This window comes from Corvus moneduloides, chromosome 24 (genome assembly GCF_009650955.1).
Source record: "Corvus moneduloides isolate bCorMon1 chromosome 24, bCorMon1.pri, whole genome shotgun sequence".
Taxonomy (NCBI): domain Eukaryota; kingdom Metazoa; phylum Chordata; class Aves; order Passeriformes; family Corvidae; genus Corvus; species Corvus moneduloides.
Genome location: NC_045499.1, coordinates 4,112,590 through 4,135,228, shown reverse-complemented (window position 1 = coordinate 4,135,228; position 22,639 = coordinate 4,112,590). Strand labels below are relative to the sequence as shown.

The 22,639-nt window shown below is 56.2% G+C and overlaps 1 long non-coding RNA gene across 1 annotated transcript in view; it reads right to left on the bottom strand.

The window, feature by feature from the left end:
* Nucleotides 1-11,481: 11,481 nt before the first annotated feature.
* Nucleotides 11,482-22,639, bottom strand: part of LOC116455346 — a 35,573-nt gene continuing 24,415 nt past the window's right edge. The window contains exons 2-3 of the long non-coding RNA XR_004244369.1: nucleotides 20,262-20,498; nucleotides 11,482-17,594 (exon numbers count right to left, since the gene is read on the bottom strand). This is a non-coding gene — a long non-coding RNA (uncharacterized LOC116455346). The remainder of the gene's footprint in view (nucleotides 17,595-20,261; nucleotides 20,499-22,639) is intronic.

Below are 22,639 nucleotides of genomic sequence, written 5' to 3'. Positions count from 1 at the left end.
CAGCAAGGCAGTCCCTGGGGACAGGCACCAGCTGTAAAAGTGAACCAAAACTGTTTGAGAAGATTAAAAACTGCAGATAAGGGCACAGACCCCAATTGCCACAGAGCTCCAGCCCCAATTCTCCAGCACTGAAGGCTGAACAAACAAAGCCACGGCCCAGCCAAGGGGCTGGGGACTCCCAGTTCCACCCCTTCCCCCCAAGCTCCCTGCAAAGTGGCTTTTCCTCTTCCCAGAGCCACAGAAATGAATTAAAATTTAAAAGTACGGGGAAAATTATTCACCATGGAGATTTGGAGAGACAGCAATTAATTAATAAAAATAAGTATTGCTGATACTGGGCTTTCATGCAGCCCTTTAAATTGCAAATTCCTCTCGGAGCGTGCATTATTAATTAAATCATTTGCATCCACTGTGACCCTCAGACACAATTATTTATCCTGATAAATAATTTTTTATTTATCCTGACAAATCTTTTTTTTTTTTTTTTTGATGCTGATAAATAATTGGTGGGGAAATGTAGGGCTGGCAACACGGCCTGGCCTGAGCCTGCCTCCTGCACAGCCCTGTCTGCCTCAATCAGCCTCAGTCCCTGGGCCCCCCCAGCTGATTTCCAACCTCTCTGAACACAAATAACAATTCTCCATCCCACATCCTTCCAGAAAAAAGCTGTGGTTTTGGAGGAGCCAAGGCCCGAGGCGGTTTGAGGGCTGCATGGCCAGAAGGATGCTTGGGCTCTGTCCTTCCCAGAGCCACCAGAGACCCCGGATCCGCAGCTGTCACCCCCAGATCCTGTAGGAAAGCTCTGTCCTGGCTCGCTGCTGGACAGCACGGGCTGGGCATGGGGGGGGCTCTGACACCCCTCGGACTCTGGACAGACCCAGGGCAAAGAGAGGCTCTCAATTGCCTGAAAAACCCAAGGCAGAGCCCGAGCTGGAGGGAAACGAGGCAGGAATTCCCTACAGGAACCAGTGCCGGCATCCCGGGGGGTCCAGCCGGGCCCTGTGATCCCCCAAGGGGGGGGGAACCAACCCTTCGTGCAGCCCATCCCTGGCAGAGGGGAATTCACCACCGCGGAGGGAGCAGCCCCATCGTTCTGACGAACCTTTTCCCTCTGGGAGCAGAGGAATTGCGTCCTCCTAAAGGAGCCTTTCTCCCTCCCGGCCCGGCTGCCCCGTTGTGGTTTTTTAGCCTTTTCTGCATCAGAGATTTGGTCTTTGCCGCTGCCGGGCAGGTTTTAAAGGATTTAAATCGTGAGGCATCTCCCGGTGCCAGCCCGGCGAGGCATAAAGGATGCGTTGAACCCGTGCTCGTTTTCCCTGCGTTTTTCCCCAAAAATCCATCTTGGCAGCCTCCCCCCCCACCCCCAAACCCATCGCTGGGTGGCTCCAGGGGCGGCCGCAGCGAAACCCTCGTTTCCAGAGCTGCTCCAGCGCGCCCCGCTCTTTGGTGTGTAAATTCGAATTCTTTCCATGCACAGGGAAGGGAGGGGGAGGCAGCGCTGGATCCCAGCCTGGCTGAAAAATGACACCGAGCTGCTCCAGCTGTTCCTCAGCCATTCCACGTGCCTGGGGTGAAGTGGTCCTCAGCGGCAGCGATCGCTCACGGCGGATTCCTGCACCTCCTGCCCCAGCCTGAGGCCGGGAGCCGCGATTCCTGCCTGGGACGTGATGCAGAGGAGGGCTGGGAGGAAGGATCCGCTTCTCCAGGGCACGGGAGAGCTGCAGAAAACAGACAGAAGGACAGAGGGGACAGCGCTCAGCACCCGCCCTTGCTCCCGTGGCTCTGCTGCAGCCACCTGGACGCAGCAGCCCCGGGTTTGAAGCAACGCGGGTTTGCAAAAAGTCCATTTTCAGGAATTGCAGAGCCAGCAGCAGGCATCACCTGCTCTGGAAATTAAAATCCAGCTCCGGTGGAGGCTGTTTCCCCTCAGCTCCTCACCTGCGACTAAACTCGCTACAAGCAATTGGGTTTTGACACCCTGCACAATAAAATAAACAATGCACCATCCCCCCCCGCCAAAAAAAAAAAAACCAAAAACAAAAACAAAAGCCAAACAAACCCCAAAAAGAAAAAAAAAAGCCAACAAACTAAACCCCAGCCTCGCACCAAAGCGATTGATGCTGTCAGAAGCAGGGAAGAGGCACCCAACAGAATCACAGAGCGAGAAGTTGCAAACCAGCGAGAGGTGACAAGTAATTATAGAACAGGGAAATGCAGAGGGAACTCATTTGGATGAGCAGCGACTGATTAACGGGCCCAACATTTATTTTCTTTATTTATGGCCTGGCATCAGGGAAAATTGATACAGAGCAGCCCATATACAACACGGCTGGTGACACGTTCAGCAAATGAAGAGGCTGGGAAGAAATCAAACTGAATTATCCCCACTGTTACTCAGCCCCCCCTCGCCTCTCCCACCCTCCAGAGGGAGGAGCAGGGGTGCCACAGCACCGTGCGGCATCTCGGTGTCCCCACGGCACGGCAGCACGAGGGGACAGCCAGGTCACACCCTCGTGGCCGTCACCTCCTGCGTGGTGGCCACGCAGCTCCGCTGTCGGCACGTCAGCCCAGGTGATGCTGTGAGAGCTCCCTGTGCCGAACCCTCCTCCAAGCCATCTCCCCACTGCGCACTTTGGGGGTTAATTGGGGTGGGATTCAACCCGCGACCCTCCCACCTGAACCCCCTGGCACCTCACAGAGGCGCTTAAATCGGAAGCGATCCCAAGCCCTCTCCTCCCTCTGCTTCCATCTCCCTGAGGAGCATTAAACATTCAAATCAACGCTGGAGCTTTCCGCCCTCGGAGGACCGAGCTTCTCATCCCGGCAGGATTTGCTCCCGAGGGAGAAGCACGAGCTGCAGTGCCTGCTCAGGGTGCCGAGGGCTGGAGCATCGGGGGGGCAGCGCGAAGCCCACCCCGGAGCCCCGGAATCCGAGGAGAGTCGCCCCATTCCCAGGATAAAAGCAGGACCACGAAAGGCCCCCAATGGCTCAGGCGGCCGGGTAAAGGCTGTGCCCTCAGGCGGCTCCGCCCGGGGATGAAAGGCGGCGGCGGCTTTGATGGAAAACTCAGCGACTGCCAACAAAAGGGACTGCGAGGACGCGGCACCTTGCAGAGGACCCTCCTCGGGCACAGCGGGGCAGGGGCACCCCCAGGAAATGGGGAGGGAAGAGGGCAGAGCCCGGAGACGCAGTGGAACAGGCCCCAGTGCCGGGATTTTTGCACTGGAAAATGGCTTTTTATAGAAACTGGTGAGCAGCAGTAAAAGTTCATTTGGAGCGGAGCGGGAGAAGCTTTCCAGGTGCTCAGAGCAGACCATCTCCTCCTGGTTTGCCTTCACAAGTGCCAGCTCTCGTCAGGATCTTGTGTTTTGTGCTGGAGCCTGAACGGGATTAGGACAAAAAGGAGCTGAAAGGAGAAAAGCTTTAAACTGGTTGAGAACAGTGGACTCGAGTTCATCCAAAACAGGTTTTAAAAATTTATCATCCCCTTCATTCACTGCGCTACAAACGCTCCTTTTTGCTGCAGTTTCCTGGTGTCACCCGGGCTGGGCACACCCGCACCTGGCCCGATTCCGCTCAGGTGCCCTTGCCTGTGCCCGGGCAAATCCCCTCTGTGCCACCTCCACCCTGCTGCTCACTCCAGGGCTGCCTAGACGTGGTCAGCACCATGGAGGGGTCTGGGATGTTCCAGCCCCCTTGGCTGAGGGTCAGCAGGTGCCACCTGCGAGCCAAAAAGTGCCGTTATCAGCCCCCGGCGTGAGCAGGGCGAGTAAAACCCCCGCAGTGTTCCCCCTGAGCTCAGCAGAGCCCGGAGCGCCCCTTTAAGAGGGACAGTGGGTTATGAAACACGGGTGATTTAAATGCAAATGGGTGAAAAAACACAAGTTCCTTTATTAAAATGGAAATTGCACTTCAAGCCGCCGCAGATCCCCACAGCCCCGGGGTGTCCCGGTGCCGGCAGCAGCCACATCCTGTGCCACCGCCTCGGCGGTTTGGGGGGACAGGGTGCCATGGCCAGGCTGTGCCCGGGAAGTCATTTCCAGCCCTCTGTCTCTGGCACATTCCGCGTTGTGAGAGGTGTCACTCAGCTGCAGCTTCGTGAGATCAGCTGTCCCCAAAGTGCTGTGCTGAAGGGAATAATTATTATTTTCCCATTTCCCGAGATCTCCTCACAAAATTTATTCCTATAGCAAGAGGGAAAATAAAAAAATAAAGGCGGCCAGGCCTTTCTGTTCCTCCCTGGGACAGTGATCCAGTGAGGAGCTGGGATTTTTGGCACACTTGGGGCGCAGGGCAGAGAATCAGGGATGATTCCTCCCTTGCAGCATTCCCCATAACCCCCACCCCGTGTGACACTGCACAGCCTGCCCGCAGCACCGGGATCCGCCGCTTTCCCAACTCCTCCAGGAAGTCCTGGCTGTTGCCTTCAGCCACCAGCCAGCTCGAGTTGCTGGAAGATTATTAAGGATAGCAGGCACTGGAAAAGTCCCAAGTGGTTATCCTCTCCAGTAAGCCCATTCCCCCAGGAGAGCATTTAATTGCCTTTTGAAGGATCCCACAGCCTCTGCGGGAGCCTTCCTGACCACTCAACCATCCTGGCATTTATTCGTCCACGGGGCCTGGCTTGAACTTTGTTTTCCTTTCACTTCCTATTACCGTTCCCCTAATCCTCTCCTCCAGCCCTTTCCCGTCCTTCATCCCGCATCTCCCGCTCTGTCCTTCCCCACTGTGGCTTTCAAGCGTCCCCGTTCTGATCCTCACCACGGGAAATGTCACTGTGAGACACGGCGGGGCTGAGACGGACCTGAAACCAAACCCGGCCTGTAAACAGCCCTGAGCGCCGGCCGGCGCAGCCGGGGGAGAGTCCGGCACGGCCAGGGAGAGCCTGGCACGGCCAGGGAGGGTCCAGCAGGACGCACACAAACCCCTCATTAACCCCCATCAGGGCAGGGACAGACCCCTCAGCCTGGGCTGGGGGCAGTCGGCTTCTGTGCTCTCACCTCTTCCAGCTCCCAGGGTTTGTAGGAACGGGGATGGGGAGAGGAGGCAGGTGCTGGTCTCCCACCAGCACAGGAGCCTGAACAAACCATGGGAGAGACCACAACTTTCTCATTTTCTGCTCTTTACAGAAGTACCCGTTTTGCTCAAGGCATTTAAAAATTTGTGTGTGACAAACCCAAAGGACCCCGCGAAGCCCCCAGAGCTCTGTGCAACTCTGGAAGAAGTTTTGCTGAGCAAAGCCCCCCGGAGCTGCCCAGGAGGTCCCAGTCTCCACTGACCATCCCAACCCTTCGGCTTCAGGACCATTTAATCACCGTTTGTAATTTAGCATCCCGCATAACCGCCTCATCGCCAGGCATCGTGCCAGCGTCGTGAAGCATCGCTTCATCCATCATTGTCTCCCAAGCTGTCTCTCCTGCCTCCCAGGCATCGTTCCTGCCCCTCCCAAAAAGCCACCAAGCCACTGAGCAGGCTCTGAGCCAGCGCCAAAGTTGCAGCTCCTGAAGAATGAGCCGGACTTGCTGTTCCCTAATCGGGTCCCGTCTGCTGCTTGCAGAGCTGATGTATTTATTTTCATTAAATCTAATCCAGAGATGTTCTCCTCCTCCCACCTTCCCTCCAGTCCGGCTGCTGAAGCAGCAGGGCTCGGGAAAGGAGCCACCTTCCAGTTGATTTCTCATCCAGCAGAGCCAGGTCCGTGTTCCTGTCCCATTTAATTAGCACAGAGAGAGAACTGGGCTGCGCAGGGAGCAGCCACGGAGCTGCCGCCTCCACGCAGGAACGGCAGCACCGGCATGGCCAGAGGCTCCCGCAGCTCATTCCCCCCTTTCCTCTCACCCAAGCTTCCCCCGTGCCACCTGAGCCAGCGTCCCCAGGTAGAGCAGAGATGCTCCAAACTGGATTTGCTGTCAGTCCCCAGCTCCTCCCAGGCCGGGAGATGAATTGCGGCAGCTCTCCCTACCTGTCACAGCCGCTCCCAGGTGGCAGGAGCTGAGTCACGAGTGAAACGTGTCCCCATCATCCCCAGCTCCCTGCAGCTGGTGGGAAACCATCGCTAAATCACCGCCCTCAGCTGCATCCATCACCCGGCCAGGCTGCAGGGACACGGAGGGGGGAGGTTTGAGGCAGATTTTCTGGGATAAAAACAGAAAAAAAACCCAGGGATAACAACAATTAAGGGCCAGAGAAACTCTGTGATCAACTCGACTCCAGTTCCAGGGTTGGGTTCAGCCCAGAGAAGCTGCGTTTTGGGGTTTGGTGGAGCTGGCAGAGCTGCAGAGAGCGAGCAGTGGGAGCATCTCGGGGTCTGCTGCACCAGCAGGGCAGGATTTAGGGAGCCAGTATCATTTCCAGAGGTGCTGAAACAGCTCTGGGCTGGTGGCCTGAGCAGGGCCTGCAGCACCTTCACTGCTCAGTGCTGAGACGTGGAAAGGAGGGAAAGTTTTAGGGCCAGACAGAGCAAAACTCTTGTGTAAGCAGTGCTGGATTATGCAGCAGGACTTGCAGGGGAAATGTCCTTAAATCGCCAGGAATCGCTCCCTGTTTGGAACACACCAATTATTCCTCAAACAAGGATGAGCTGCAAGCAATTGGAGGGGTTTATCACCCACACTGTGCAATGATGTGGCAATAAATAAATCCCAGAGCCAGAGGAAGGTGGCAGATTCCCCCCAGGAGCGAGGAAGGGAGCAGGACAGCATTTCTCGAGGGGGGAGGGGGTTGGGAGGGGATCAGAGGGACTCAGGGGGTGCCCTGGGACAGCTTTTCCCCAGCTTGAGCTGCAAAGAGATGTCAGGGACCCATCCCGATGCTCCCCAGACCCAGCAGAGCTGTCGAGCCCCACACGGCAAAGCCCCAGACCTGGTGATCCCCCTCACCAGGGGTTCTTTTTCATCTCGGAGCGTTTGGGAGGATGCCTGGATCAGTGCAAGGAAGTTCCTCCTGCCCAGCCCGGTTTTGGGTCAGGCCATGGACTGGGGCAAAACAAAAGCCTGAATTTCTCACCCCGTGTGCCACAATCACCTCGGAGCCGCTCCTGCATTAAATTCCAGAGCCTTTGAATCCACGTTTCCCACGCTGAGACCAGGCTGGAGCTGAGCAATAACAGGGATGCCATAAACTCCATCTCTCCCAGTAGTGAAATCCCGTTCGATACATTCTTAATATCCAATTACTATTTATGTAACATGCGGCAAAGGATTATCCCATTAAACCGAAATTAAGTGCTTCGTTCATTAATTAATACAACTTATTTCAAGTGCTGCCAACATTTATCCCTGGAAACGTATTATTTAAAACCAAAATGCACAAAGGAAGGGAAAGGAAGTTGTTTGCTTGCTGCTTTTATGTGTTCTCAGAGATGAGTTATGGAGCCTGTGCAGGATCCATCCAGAGCGCTGGAGGGGAATCTCCCAGGGAGCAGCAGAGGGAGAAATCCTGCTTGGAAATGGTTTGTGTCTCCCTGAGTGAGGAGCACTGGGAAGTTCATCCCTGTGGTTCCTCCATTTCAGCTGAAACAGAACAGGGAAAACCCTTCTTTTCCCAGCCTGGACAACGTGCTCCACCGGGAAAACCCAACATCCAGCCCCCGACTCCTTGGGGACCCCAGGATGTCACCACGCCATGGATGTGGCAGCTCCTGGTGTTCTGCAGGGTCAAGCCTGGGCTCAGACACTCTGCAGTGCTGCCACAGGACCACGGGCTGGTTATTCCATCCCTAAACTCCTTGGAGAGGCATATCCTGGTCCCACTTGACCTCCAGGAATTCCCCGACTGGTTTGTGCCTCCCTGGCTGAGGAGGCACTGGAAGGTCCATCCCTGTGGTTCCTCCATTTCAGCTGGAACAGAACAGGGAAAACCCTTCTTTTCCCAGCCTGGACAACGTGCTCCACTGGGAAAACCCAACATCAGTCCCCAGTTTCCCTGGGGACTCCAGAATGTCACCACCCTATGGATGTGGCAGCTCCCAGGGGGTCAGACCTGGGCTCTGCCCCATCTGTGGCTGGAGCTGCCTGAGCTCAGAGCCTCTTGCAGCTCTGTGACTGCTGCCACAGGACCATGGGCTGGTTATTCCATCCCTAAATTCCTTGGAGAGCCGCATCCCGATCCCGCTCGACCTCCAGGAATTCCCCAATTGGCCCATCAAACCTCCAGTGCTGGCAGCAAGTGCTGGGGAAGAGCATGAAATCTAAATTAAGTCGAGAGTCTCTTTCCAAAACAAATTCCTCCTTGAAGAACCAAGCCCAGACTTCATTACGACAACTCAATTATCCTCAAGGCTGAGCTCCAGAGACAAGAGCTCCCCACGAGTGCTTCGTGCTCCCGTCACAGCTTCCCCTCCATGCAAAGGGGAGGATCGGGAACAGCTGGAGCCTCCCCGGCACCGCCCGGAAAACAAATCACAGCAACAGAGGCAGAACTGGAGCTTCCCTGTGGCAGAGCCTGTCCCGGGCTGGGTTTCTGTGAGCTCCCTCCAGGGCCACCCTGTAGGGTGGAAAAGTGGAATTTGATCCCCAAAGTGCCCCCATCTCTCAGGAAGGGAAAGCAAACACGGACCACGAGAGCTGTGGATTCATTTTTAGGCCCGTGGGACTCTCTCTGCTGAAGGAACTGTTCAGGTTTAATATTTTTGGAGTCATGTTTCACTCCTGCTCCAGATGATGTCTTTGAAAATCAAATGACTCTGCGGGCTCTGCAGGAGCCGGGGCACCCCGGGCACTTCTCTGCATTCCCAGATTGTCCTGCTGGAGCCTCTCTGCCAACCCCATCCCAAAATCTCCACTTCCAAGAGATGGAAACTCTGAGCAGCGACTTCCAACCACCCCAGGTCCCACATGAGACCCTCCTGCTCCAACCCCAGCTCCAGCCTCCAGCGTCCATCCCTCTTCGGAAGCACCAAGGAACAGTTTCTCCCTCCTCTCCTCCCTGACTTCCAGCTGCCATTGACTCTGTTTCCATCCGAGCAGCAGCGTTTCATGGGCTGCTGGGGAGGTCACAACACTTCTGGTTTTTTACAGAAATCCATCAAATCGCCCCAGAAAAAAAAAAAAGGCAACCAAAAAAAACCCCCCCAAATCCTGCATGAAATCTTCCTGTCTATTATTTTCTAGAGTGAAGGAAGGAGGAAAAAAATAAAAATAAGAATTTACAGGTAATTTCCTTGTCAAAAGTTCCTGTCTGTAAATACAATCAAGATAAGAGTGACATGGCAAATAGCTCCTTTTCTCTCCTGAATGAATTATTCAATTCGCCACTGATCCCCTCTAACTGCTCCAGGATTGCCTTCTGCTTCCCTGATTTATTTTACTTTATTTAGTTCCGTAGAGAAGCGCTGCCAATAATCGAAAGGAATTCAGGCAATTTCAGGATTCAACAAATCCCTCCCGCAGCCCCGGCAGCTCAGCCCGACCCCGGCTCCCCCCCGGATCCTTCCCTCCCTCCTCTCCAACGCTGCCGCTGATCCAGGATTTCTTCTTCCCCAGGAGCAATCCCTGGAGTAACCCAGATTACCCTCCCCTTGGAATGGAGCTGGATTTTGGGAGAGGTTGCAGAGATCCTGCAGGGAGAGGGGTGTCCCATAAACCTCCCTTCCCGTTCCCAAAGGATGGAGGAGATCCCGTCCAGCACCCGGGAATGGTGAGAACCCTGCTGAGCTGCCAGCTCTGCGTTGGGCGATCAGAGCTGTAGATTCTCCTCGGTCGCGTCCTTAATTGCTCCTCCTTGGAGAGACCACAGCCCCCTTAGGGAGTGGGAATTCACCTCTCCGAACATCTGCAGGGAATTCTTTTTAGGACAGCCCCAAAATCCCGGCAACATCAATAAAGAGCGGCGCTGCAGCCGGCGTGGCAAGCAAGGAAATTGTATTAGTGCTGAAAAAAGCCTGCTCTGCAGCCACCCCAAAGCTAATAAAAATATGACTCGAGAACAGAACTGTTTCGGAGCCGCCAAATAATATCCAGAGGATGATTCAATTACAGGGCATTAGCGCCGGTCTGGCTGCGGAGCCCAAAGTTCCTCGGCGAGGTTTGGGAGCGAGGGGCAGGTGACGGCTTCATAAACCCCCAACCCGCAGTGTGGGGACTCCAAAGAACACGAAAGGAGGAGCAGCAAAGCAGAAACCAGACAAATAAACCCCTCATTCGACTCACGAAACAAATCATGAGGATTTTTGTTCTTTTTCCCCGGAGCAGGTTTCAGCCAGGGCAGCGTTTCTTTAGGTTATCGATTAGCAATTAGAGAGGTGTTTTAGCTGCTTCTCGGCTGTGTCCGATACTCCCTCCAGAATTTCAATTCCACAAGAGCTATTTCCACCCGGCAGTGGGGGCCGGGAAAGCAGCACTGCCTGACCCCCTGCCTTCAGGCTTGCCAGAAAGCCTCGGGGAGGAGTGGGGAAGGCAGCACTCGGAAAAAGAAAAATAGTCTGGAAAGGAGAAGAAATAATCTCGGTTCAATCCAGCAGGAAGCTTCCCCCCATGGCTTTTGGGAAGGGAAGGATGCTCTCCAGCAGCTCCCTCCCTGAGGAGAGGGCTTGGGGTCACAGGGTGGTGTTGGACACGGGGCCAGGATGTGGGGACCTGCTGGGGCCTCTGTTACTGTCACCCACGGGGGGTGGCCCCACTAAATGCCACCACAATGTCCAACAGCTGTCACGGAGCAGCGCGAGGGGAGGCTCTGTGGGAAGCAGGCCAGGCTGGATGGGGCTTAGGGGACACCCTGGAGGATGTCCCTGCCCATGGCAGAATGGGCTTTAAGGTCCCTTCCAACCCCATCCAGTTGAGGATCCAGTGATTCCACGAGCGATGGAGACTCCCAGCGCCAGCCACAAACGCCAGCACATTCCAGCCCAGAATCGATGCAGGAAAACCGCCAGAGCCTCCAAGGAAAGAGAGGCCAGACCCTTTCTTCAACAGCAATTTTCAAACCTTTTTATTTGGTTCCTTGTAAAAAGGGGAAAATAAAAGGAGGAGAAATAACAAACTGATTTCAGATAATTCACTGGGGCTCCGGGTGCATTGTAAATGTGTGCTCCAGCCAACCGGCAATTTGATGAATTTCACAGCCCGCTTTTGTGTCACTGCTTGCCGAGCACCATCCTCCACTGAAATTGTGGCTGCCTTAATGTTCTCTTTAGCACACGGCATAATTGCCCCCTGCAATTTGTTGCCTGGGAAGGTTACCAGGAAAGAAAGGAAAGGGAGAGAAGGACAACTTTGTTGGTGGGGGAGCAAGGGAGAGGGGGAAGAGACGAAGCTGATGGCGTTTGAAACACGATTTATTCCAGGGCAAGGGATGCCATTGCAGGAAGGCACAGGGGCTTCCCAGAGCGGGCTGATGGGGATGGAGCTCCCACAGGGATGGGATCCGACCCAGAGACATCCCTGCTCACCCTGTGCCCGAGGGGCTGGCGGTGTGGAGCTGCAGGAGAAACGGCCGCACCAAAGGAGGAAGAAGAGAAGGGAAGGAGGAAATCCCGGCGGAAAGGCTGGAGCAGGGTGGGGAGGGGGCGGCAGGCGGGGGCGGCGCGGCGGCGGCAGCCAGTGTTTATTAATTTTCTGCTTGGCTGCGCTCGGTGCCACAGCTCCGAGATCATGGAGCCGCTCCACACTCTATTAAATAATTCAATCTGCAGAGAATCCAAGTGTGTAAGCGAACACTCTTATGCGTCTTAAAATTTAATTGCGGACCTAAACAAGATGAAGTGCAAGGAAGACATAAAAGATATGAAAATAGATGCTGCAGCTTTTGTTTCTCCGGCTGCTCCAGCCCTGCCCAGGAACCTCTCCCCATTTTTCACACGCTGCCGTTAAAGAGCCTGAGCCTCCTTCATCTGCTGCCCCCTCCCCTCTGCTATTTACAGCTGTGTTTGCAAGCAGCAGGCCTGCAAATCACTTAATATCCATTAGAGCAGCTCCATTCACCCTGCTGCCTCCTGCTCTGGCAGCCGTTCCCGTATAAATCCTCGTGTTCCAGGGTTTAGGGAATCAACTGGGAGCACTTGCTCCGGCCGCCCCTTTGCCCGCTGGAGCCCACGGCCTCCCCCTTCCCAGGCTGGAGAGCATTTCCTTGCTCCTGCAAATCCTCTCCTTCCTTTTTGGAGGGAGTAGTGCCCCTCCACGCTGAGAGCCCGTAAACCAGCCCCGCTGGAGGGTGCAGGACAGGCGTGACCCAGGGCCTTCCTGTACAGGTTGGGTGGAGGGATGAGAGCATCCCACGCCCTGTGCCACAGCCCAGAAAACCTGGGAAACCATGGGCAAGGGCTCAGATTTCCTTTGGAAAGAGGGGTGAGTTCGTCTCTTGAGACTGGGGGGTGAAGGAGAACCCACCACTTGCAGAGGCTCAAAACCTGAGGCCCCAAACCCCGGCAGAAACCCTGGTGAGCTCCTTCCCAAGCCAGCCTCACATCTGAGGTGCAAACAACTGAGAGCAGCCCTGGAGGTTCCGAGCCCAGCTGTGAGCATCAGAGGTTTACTCAGAACATCTGCAAGTGCATAAAACACCTGCTCCTGCCCCAAAAGCCACACGCCAAGCTCGGGGCTGGTCCCACAGCCCCAACAGCTGGTCCAGCACTGCTCCCACCTGCTGCCAGAGCAGCTCCCGCGGGGCTGGATCCCAGGGAATGGCTCAGTTCTCAGCCAGTGACCTGCAAAGACCCCAGGAGGGGGGTTTGGGGTGCAAACTCAGGGCTGAGTGTCTCCTCTGCTGCACAGCCCTGCTCAGAGCTGCAGCAGCAGCAGCGCTGTGCAAACCATCCCCACAAAAATCACTCACACAGAGCGGCTGCATTTCCTTTTCCATGCTGGCAGATCAATTACAGCCCTGGCTTGTGGCAGGAGCAGTGAGCTCAGCCCCTCCTGCACCCAAATTGGTGGAATTTTGGCTTTGTTATTACACCCAGGCTCGCAGGTGTATTAATGTAATTTCTTCTTGCAAAGGGCAACAAGTGAGACCTCAGGCTGCTTTGTCTTCATTTGCTCAGCTGCTGAGCATTTTAGGTTGTTCCAGGGGCTGGTGGGATGGGAACTGCCACAAAACCCTGCAAAGCTCCACAGCTTGAACCTCATCAGCTCCCCAGAAGAGATGGGGGGTTGCTGGGTGGGGGATGAGGAGCTGAGACAGCAAATCAATATCGATAATCAATAAAACATGCCAGCTTTGCTGCAGAACTCAGCAGGCCGAGGCACATTGGGACAGGGGACTGACAGCACTGGCTCCACATAGATGTCCCCAGTCCAAAATAATTGAGGGGGTCTCACCCAGCCCCCCACACTCCTCCCCGCCATCCCCCAGTGCCAGATCTTCTCCAACACTGACAGTGATTGACAGGGGCAGAGCAACAGGTGAATTAAACAGGCGCTGCTGCCGCCAGCAGTGGTGCTAAATGTCAGAAAAGATCAACCCTGGCGTTCCCAGCGTGGCTCTGCTCCCGCCGAGCGAGGTGATGGAGTGGAAATGCAGCCTGCAGAGAGGGGAGGGGAGCTCCGGAGGGTGCTGAGCACAGCTTGGGGCCTCGCCAGGAGCTGTGAGGTGGGAGCCGTCAGTTTGGATCCATCAGGTCCAGGTCTGAGCCAACCCACGGGAGCAGGGATCATCTCCTCCCCCTGGACAGGAGGGACCTGCAGAGGCACCTCTGAGCTCTGCTTTCGCAGGTGCTGGGTGTCCTCACTTCCCAGGCTGGGAGTGGTTCAGGACAGCAGCGCAGGTGTGAGATCTAACCCTAACCCTAACCCTAATCCTGACCCACCGGCTGTTCCAGATGGAATCCAAGACATCCCAGTGCAACCAGCCTCCCAGGACCTGCCTGCCTTGTACAGCACCAGGAGCCAGGTAAAAACTTCCTGCATTCCACAAAGGATGTGCCTCTTCCCAGCTCCCTCTCCTTCCTCACATAGCACATTCCCCCAGGACAACCCGAGAGAAAATAAAATCTGTATTCCAAGGACACCGGGCCTAAAATAATGTTGTTTTGCTGTAGTGCCACTTTAAATCTCGAGCAGTTGAAAAACCAATTTGTGCTTAGAAACATTCAATTTGTTTGCAGGTGTTTTCCTCTTAAGTGGCACCAGATAATTGGGACTGGCAGGGGAGCCCCCGACAGGTGCCACAGGCCGGGGCACCGGCTGAGCCAGGGCCAGTGTGGGACGTTCCAGGAGAGTCCTGGGGCTGGAGCATTGGGAAATTAATTGGTCACATTAAACGAGTGGGGACAGAGAGGGGCTGAGCTGAGCATCCTCCAGCACGTGGTGTGTGGAGGGGAGACCCTGTTCCTGTGGATGTGGCGAGGGTGGAGAAGGACATGGGGGACAGAGAGGGACATGGGGATAGAGAAGGACACAGGGGACAGAGGGGGATGAGTTAGGGTTCAGCTCTTTGCCCACCTGAGTGTCAGGAGGTGAAAGCTGAAGGAGGGGAAAGGGGCAACGGTCCTGTCCTGCTGCAGGAGAGCTGCTGCCAAGGGCTGCCGTGGGATGTAGCTGCCAAAGCGTGGTCTGTCCACGAGATTTCCTCTTCCCAGCAGGAAGAGAGAGTGACTAACCCCAAACCCAAGCCATACATCAACTTAATCGATGTCCCCGACACCCGGCGCCCCCATCCCTCACCTTGCAACCGGTGCCCGGAGGTGTGAGGCTATTGATCCCCCGGATGCCCGTGTGATTGGAGTCCACAATCCAATGCCTGCCAAGTCCAGCCGAGCCCAAACCTCTCAAATCATGTTGACACGTTTAGGAGGTGCCGGGCGCTTCATCCTCCCCGGTCCGATATGTAATTATGTCCTTGTCACCGTGATGTAGGGGCTTGGCAGGGCAATAAAACCCCAGGGACCCCGCGGCCGAGAGCGGCCGCTCCGCGCCGCCGGCTGCTGCCAGTTCCTCGCTGTAGTTAGACTGCAGGAAATAGAGCTCAATAAAGCGGCGTGTGGATCATGGCAGAAAGTTTGTCTGGGAAAACAGGTGGGGGAGACGCCAGGGGCTGCTGCTGCCGCAGGCCCTCGCGGGGTTTGAGCGTTACTCACTTTCTCGCCTTCCTGCTGCCAGCCAGGGAAGGGGGGAGCAGGTGAGGGCTGGAAATGCAGCATCTAACCCTGCTCCTTTCATTCCAGCCTGATCCCACCGGACCCTCCAGAGACTGCCAAGCCCTCCCCTCTGCTTGTGGCATCCTGGAACCTGCTGGGGAACCGGTGCTTCCCAGCCTCTCTCTCTCCCCTGGGGCCTCCAGGGCAGCCCAGGCACGGTGGGCACAGCACGGTGCCCTCTCCTGCTGTCACAGCCTGTCGGGCTGGAAGGACATCAGTGGGTTTTAGCACGGCACAGCCAGATCCTCACCAGCCTCATGCTGGGCTGCAGCAGCAGCTGTGGCAAATTCCCTCTCTGATTCCCTAATCCCTTCAAAGCCCTCGAAGGCTGCTTGGGAAGTTCCCACCAGCGGGGTGGGAGCTGGTGCTGGGAGCGGGGTGCTGGGAGGCAGCGGAGCTGCTCCTCTGGCTGATGTTCCCCCAAAGAGCACAAACAGTTCCCAGCAGCTCAATTCCTCCCCTCAGGGCTCGGCAAGCATAATTTTTCTTCACTAATATATCTTTTGCTTGATGAGCTGTCGATGGCAGGAGGATTTAATCTCCCATACCCTCGCTCTCTCCCAAATCCACTAAGGTGAAGGCACTTCATTACAGAACCACTCAGCTGTCCGTTCCTATCGATCACGCCTTGGCAGGGGTGACCTTGGATCGATGAGCTGCCGATTATTTAGTGCCTGTTTGCCCACACCAAATGCCAGCAGCGCCAGTACCAGCACCTGCACCCAGCTCCAGGAAGGAGCCTGGCACAGCTCAGGAGCTCACAGGCAGGAGCAGGGACACACAATCAACTCATACACCAGGATTTGCCATCTGGGCACAATTTGTCTCTTCTTCAAGTGGATTCAGGCCTTGGGTTTGATGCTTCCAAGTTGAAGATCCGTGTCCTGCTCCCAGGGTCCATCCTGGGCAGCATCGCTCCACTGCAGGGCAGTCCCACTCCCAGCTCCCTGGGCAATTCCTCACCACAGCTTTGCCTCCAGGGACCCAAGATTCCCATCAGAAAAAGGGCAGCGAGAGCCAGGACAGATCCAGTGATGAGAGAGGTCATCCCAGGGGGGTGACAGAGTCCCTCACTTTTCTCCGGGACCCAAACCTCTCCCTGTAACTCTCTGGTGATTCATCCACCTCCGCCACGTCCCCTGCAAGCAGTCACTGCCTTACTTTTTAATCAAATCCTTTGCTTCCCTTCCCTTCAGGAGCCAGAGCCATTTTTCTATTACATCCTGATTGATCAGGCCCTCGCCAGCCGCTGTCAGCACCGTCTTGGTGCTTCATTTCCCATCCCCACACAGCGGGCTGTGGGCTGAGCCCGCTCGCTCCGGCACCAGCAAACAGATTCATAAATGCACATAATTAAGAAGAGGAGGCAGCGGGAAAATTGATCCTACTTTTGATTTGCTGCCCCCAGCTGCAAACCCCGCATCAAAGGGAGGGAGAAGCCAACGCTAACCCCAGAACAGGGGGGAAGAGGAGGAGGAGGACACGGAGGTGAGCCCAAAATGCTGCTCAGTGCCAGGAGAAAGAGACTCCATCCTTGTGCTGTGCAAAAAAAAAGCAAGAGGAGAGTCTCCAGGGCGGCAGAGCTCCTTCGTGCTAATGAGCTGTTTTCCACTGTAAGAAACCGGGAGAACAAGCCCAGACTCTGCTAAACAAGGGCTGTGGCTACGCCAGGTCAGAGAGCAGCCATCCCCCGAAGAGAGCGCTGACAAGACGGTAAAAACACGGAATTAAACCTCTTTTCCCTCCTCCCTGCTCATCGCTTGGCAAATTGAACGGCTCCGATGTGTGCACTCGTGGCTGCAAAAGGCTCGGTGGTGCCTTGGGTGGCCTGGACACCCCTGGGATCACTCTGGGCTGGGAAGGGGCTTTGGGAGGGCGAGGTGTGCCTGTGTTCCGTGGGACAGCCCCAGGACAGGAGCCTGCCTGACCACTGCCAAAACCCCACACCAGGTGAAGACAGAGGCTGGACAAGTCCACCCTCACCGCTCTGTCACCAATCCCATCCCCTCTCCCAGCGCAAGCCAGGGACGGCTGGATCAGCCCCATCCCGCCTTTCCCGGCTGCTGGCGGATCCCTGCTGGCACGGAGCTGCCTTATCTGTGCTGGCACAGGAGCGCGGGCTGCCCTGCCATCAGCCACCAGCGGATTACGGGGGTTTATCAGTTTATTAGGGGACAAAAGGCGCTCAGCAGAAGGGTTCCGAGACAGTGCGAGCGGCTGATAAGAGCCTGCCCGGCTCCTCGGACATCTCGGCCACGTCTGGCACACCACAGACAGCGGGACCCTGGCGCAGAACGGGCGCTCTGGGCACTGGGGGCTCTCAGGCTGCTCGGGGAAATCCAACAGCGCTGCCCGGATGGGCGGGGACGTGGGGGCGGCTGCCTGGAAGCACCGCCCGCTCCCCCTCCAGCGCTGGCAGCGGGACCAGGCTCCCAAACCGGGGCTGGGGTCTGCTCCCCCGGCTGCTCTGCCTGAGCCCTGGGTGCGACTCTGGGGTACGGAGCCCTCGGGGTCCTCAGGGAGCTGAAAATGACAAAAAAGAGCAAAAAACACGGAGTGGGTGAAGCACCAAGGCAATGCCCGTGGCAGCACCAGTGGAAAATCCCCAGGAGGTTTTCATTTTCCTTCCCAAGTTTCACCCAAGTCCATCACTTCTCCTCCTCCTCCTCTCCTTTTTTTCCCCCCTCCTAGTCCTTTTAATTAACAGTGTAATGGAACTCAATCCATTCGCAATCTATTCTGGCAAGAAACCACCCTCCCCGGACTCCAAATGACCTGACTAACAGGGTTAGAGGCTATAAAAAGTGCCAGACAAAATTTTTAGCTCCCTCATCCTAATTATCTCCTCTGAGCACCACGACAGCGCCGTGACACAGCAGCACCGAGGCCCCCCCAGGCTGTGAGGGGGACACGCTCTGCCTGGGCACACTCCCTGCATTGCAAAGCTTCAAAAAGAAAAAACCATTTTTCCCTCAGGCTCCCATAACACACAGCCCAGGGCGACCAGTGGGAAACGGGGAAGGGTGGGGAGCGAGGGGCCGGCAAACTGGGCGAGCTGGTGTTTGGCACTCTGAGGGTGAGAGGGGAACGTAGATAAATAGGCTGGCAGCTAACGCAACTTAGAGACAGACAGGCACAGCAGGTAAATAATGATAATGATCTTCTAACGAGCTCGCATCTGCGCAGCACCTCGCCTCCAACTGAATCCCGAAATGCTTTACAAAAAATAAAATGATCCCAGCACGGTCCCGCAGCCCTTTCCTGGTTTGTTGCCAGCACTGAAGGGGAGTGCGGGGAACGCTGACTCCTCGCGGGGCTCAGCTGTGCCCGGCTCCGGGCCAGAGCACCCTCGGGACAATCCCACAAACGCACCAGGACCTTTTTGGAAAAGGCCCTCCTGCACGGCATCCTCGGATTTTTTTCCAGCCGATTACCTCCCAGCTCTGGGAACCACCATTTAGGAGCTCTTAGACTGGTTCTTTTGGGATGTGACCTAAAAATGAAAGTTTTGATCCAGCCCTTGGTTTCCTCCCGAGCTTAGAGCAGAAGCTTTCAACGCACCTGGTTTAGGGCAACCTCCAAATCCTGATCCACCTCCAGGTTAATCACCTCAGTAACCCGGAGCTGTTATCAGCTCTCTGCGGGCTGGAATGGGTGTGATTCCCCAAGCTGTGGGGGAATCCCGCCTCCACGAGCTTTGGAGTAAAAGGTGAGTGCTCAGGGCTCAGTTCCAGCCCGGCCCTGCTCTAATTTCCAACTCTATTTGTTCTATTGAGTGGTTATCAAGTTAAAAATGCAAGGACTATGGATTTCTTTCCAGTTTAAACATCTGAAAACAAATGTGCTAATGAGCAATCTGACCACTATAAAAATGATTACTGACAGCACTTCAAGGACCCAACTTTACTGCCTTCAAAAGCACCCAGAGCAGCAGAATGCAAGTGGCTGTCCCAGGGCCATCCATCCAGCCTTGGCCAGGGGGAATTTCCAGATGAATGCTTACAGGAGAATAAAACAGTCAGAGAGAAAGAAAGGAAAGCCAGGAATCAAATAATCTCTTGCCAAAGCTGCTCCAAGCCTCCTGCAACTGATTCATGCTTAAGAGGCCGGAGGATGAGATTTCCAGGTGCTCTGAATCTCTTCCACCAGTGCAGCTCAGCGTGGCAGAGAGCAACGCTCCGGGTGGGAAGGGACCCTCCTGGTCCAGGTGCAGCTTCACCTGGGGCTTTTCCTACCGGGAATTTCCAGGTACAGCCTCCCCGAGGGCTTTTTTCCTGCCAGGGATTTCCTCCTACACCCACCGAGGGGAAGGAGGAAAAGAGAAATTACAGAGCTACTGGGATCCAGGCTTCAGCTTCGAGGTATTGAACAAAGCCGTGCCCTTCCTCAGTGCCTGGTGACTGATGGTCCAGTTGGAGCTGCCCATCTATTAGGACATAATCCTCACTGAAGGAACAAAGAGGGGCATTAAAAACCAAACCCTGCTCCATTTAAACACAGATTGGAGATTTATGGGCGTTTCAGCGGCCCCTTGTTCCTCTGGTGATTGCCCATTCCGGGCGCTCTTTGTTTTCACAAACAACCGCCCCTTCTCCCCGTGCCATCGCTTTAGAGCCAGGAAAAGGGACAGGTGCCAAAGACGAAGTTATTTAAGGCATCGTTTTATCATCCCCTGGAACGGACAGGAGGGACAGAGCCAGCCCAAGGCCACGATCCGAGCACAGATGGGATCCTCTCCCACGCCCTGGCACGGCCGCTTCTGCCCTGGCACGAGTGGAGCTGGCTCCGGGCATAGCAGAGCGCTGCCATGGGGACTCCCATCCCATCCCATCCCATCCCATCCCATCCCATCCCATCCCATCCCATCCCATCCCACCCCATCCCCCTGAACAGGAGGACGCCCACGGGCTGGTGAGGAATGCAAAGGTTCCACAGGGGACACATCGGCCTCATCCCCCGGGCACCGCAGGGCAGCGGGCAGTGCCAGGTCCCTGCCGGGAGCAGGTCAGGGATGAGGCTGTGAGCGATGCAGGGGATGGCACCGGTGACTCAGCCACCCCCCAGCGCTGACAGCCAGGACGTGCCACCACAGCACTGCCACACGCACCGCTCAAAAGCTTTTCCTTCTGGGTGAGACTGAATGAGGCCAGGATTGCGGGAGGAGGAGGGGGAAGAGCAGGTCGGCTTCACCTCAGCTCCAAGGCGTGAGCAGGAGACTCCCACGCCGGCAGCTGGGCCAGAGCAGGCAGCTGGAAGCAGAGACACAGCTCAGGGTCACGTCCTGGCTTCGTCACCGATCTGCTGTCCCTTAGCTTCGCTCTCCTCCTGCGTTTGCCCTCCTTGTCCCTCCAGACTGCAGCATCTTCCACACCTGAGAATTCAGAGCCTCCCTGGCACGGACGGCTCCAGTCCGAGGAAGTCGAATCCCTGCAGTGGAATTGGTAACACAAAGAAAGAGGAAAATAAGGGGCAAGAACCTTCCCTAGGGTGGTTTCCTACCCATCCCTGAGAGCCATCAGCCTCACACAGAGGGGAACGGTCTCACTGCGGGTCTGCCCTGCGCAGGCAGCCAGGAGCAGCCAGAATTCCCAATCCCAGGGAAGCAGCAGTGCACGGCAGCCCAGCCCGATTCAGAGGGCACGCCAGGATAGAGAACACACTCCTGCCTTCAGATGAATTGGAAGTGAACCACGGATTGCTAAAAGCATGTCAGGGGATGAAAGTGGCTCTGCTGCTGACTAATTGGTGCTCAGGAGCAGTCCAGCTTTGGGTGGCTTTGCCAGAGCCACCGTGGGCATCCTCGCCCTGGCAGTTCCAAGTCAGATTTGCTCTAAGCCCTCGTGCATTTGCAAGCCTGGCTGCTCCAGCCCCGCACTCCCGCTGGGAGCCGAGAGCCGAGGGCTGATCCCACAGGCTCTGAGCAGCCACCTGTCAGGTCCCCTGCCATGCAGAGAAAGTCGCTCCAGCTGCTCTGCCAGAGGCTCCCGAGGAGCCAACGCTTCTCCTGGCACCGACAGCCGGCTCAGCAGGGCCAGTGGGACCGGCAAACGGCAGCCACCAGCCCTGGCTGGCACAGGCACAGAGCCCACGCTGACAGAGCCAGAGGGGACTGGGTTTAGAGTCACCTTGTCCCCAGGGGCTGAGACCGCAATCCCAAGAGCTTTTCAAACGCTGGATAAACCCTGCCCTCACGGTCAGCACGCAGGGTAAGGGAAATGGAAGAGCAAGAGAGGTTAAAATCCCTCCCGAGGGTCCCTGCACTGGCTGGGACTTTGTCCTGCCGTTCTGCCCAGGGCTGATCCCATCTCTCCTCTCCTTAGAGACCTCTGCCGAGTCTGGAGCTTCCCACAAAAGGCTGGGATCGGGCGTGTCAGGGCAGTGCCCAGCACCTCCCAGCCCTGCACCAGTCCAAACTCCAGCCCTCTGCAGATGAGTTCTGCAGAGGAAGCACCGAGTGTGGCACGGAGCATCCCCCGCACGTCAGCAGAGCGCAGCCAGTACAGCCCTCCAAGGCTCTGCTCCAGCCTCGGGGAGGAGGGGAAACAACTGCTTCCCTCTCATAAAACACGGATTTTATTAGCTAGGAAAGTCAAATGGTTTTGCAGGAGGATGAACACCAGGGAAAGCTGCCCACATTGGCCAGATGTGAACTACGAGACGAAGAAGCACCTCCCAGGCAGATGCAGCTCATCCTCTGAGGTGCTGCTCTGCAGAACATCCTTCTGCTCATCCCAGCAGCTTCCTTCAGTTTAAATCACCCACTCTCCGTCCCAGAGGGGTGCCCAGGCTGTGTCCTTACACCTGGGAGAGAAACGAAATCCAGGCGACCCCGAGCAGTCACGACAACTCCTCGCTTCCTCCTGACTCTCCCGAGCACCGGTCCCTAACAACTTCCCCACCTCATCCCGCAGTGCCCCTGTCCCCTTCCCCCGCGCCCGGCTCGCCAGGCTCCCATCGATCGGGGATGAATCAGGCGGCTCGTGGCGACACGGATCGCCACTTTTCACAAGTACCGCTCGCAGATCACGCAAACACATCCTCCCAGCAGAACACTTCAGAGAGCCTTCGCAAGCAATTAACGTCGCCGGGCTCCCGCCGGGGAGTGGGGGACATTAAAGGGAACGAGCTCTGTGCAACCACACAAACTCCGATTAGTTTGTTGACACCGGCAGATCGGTGCTTTCCCCTCGCTCGTGAGACTGCTCCCACTCCCCAGGGAAGTCTCCTGGAGAAGGAGCTGGGTTTGCTCCACCCACAGAGTCCTTCTCGGGGTTCTTTCCACACTCCGGTTTTGCCAAACTGGGGCTGATCTTTGGTTCCCAGCCCTGCCCACCACCTCCAGGCCGTCCTCACAGCCCCTATCCACCCCAGGAGAGTAGGCAGGACAGTCCCCATCCCTGGCATTCAGAAAATCCGGCTGTGCTCCTGGAGCTCAGCAGGACTCCAGCTCCCGTTGATCCCACAGGGATCAGACACCCTCAAATTCCAACTGGGCAATTCGTCTGAGCAATTGATGGGAAGAGTTGAACGTTCATTCCCTCACACCCCGTTCACCAGTGCCCCAAAGC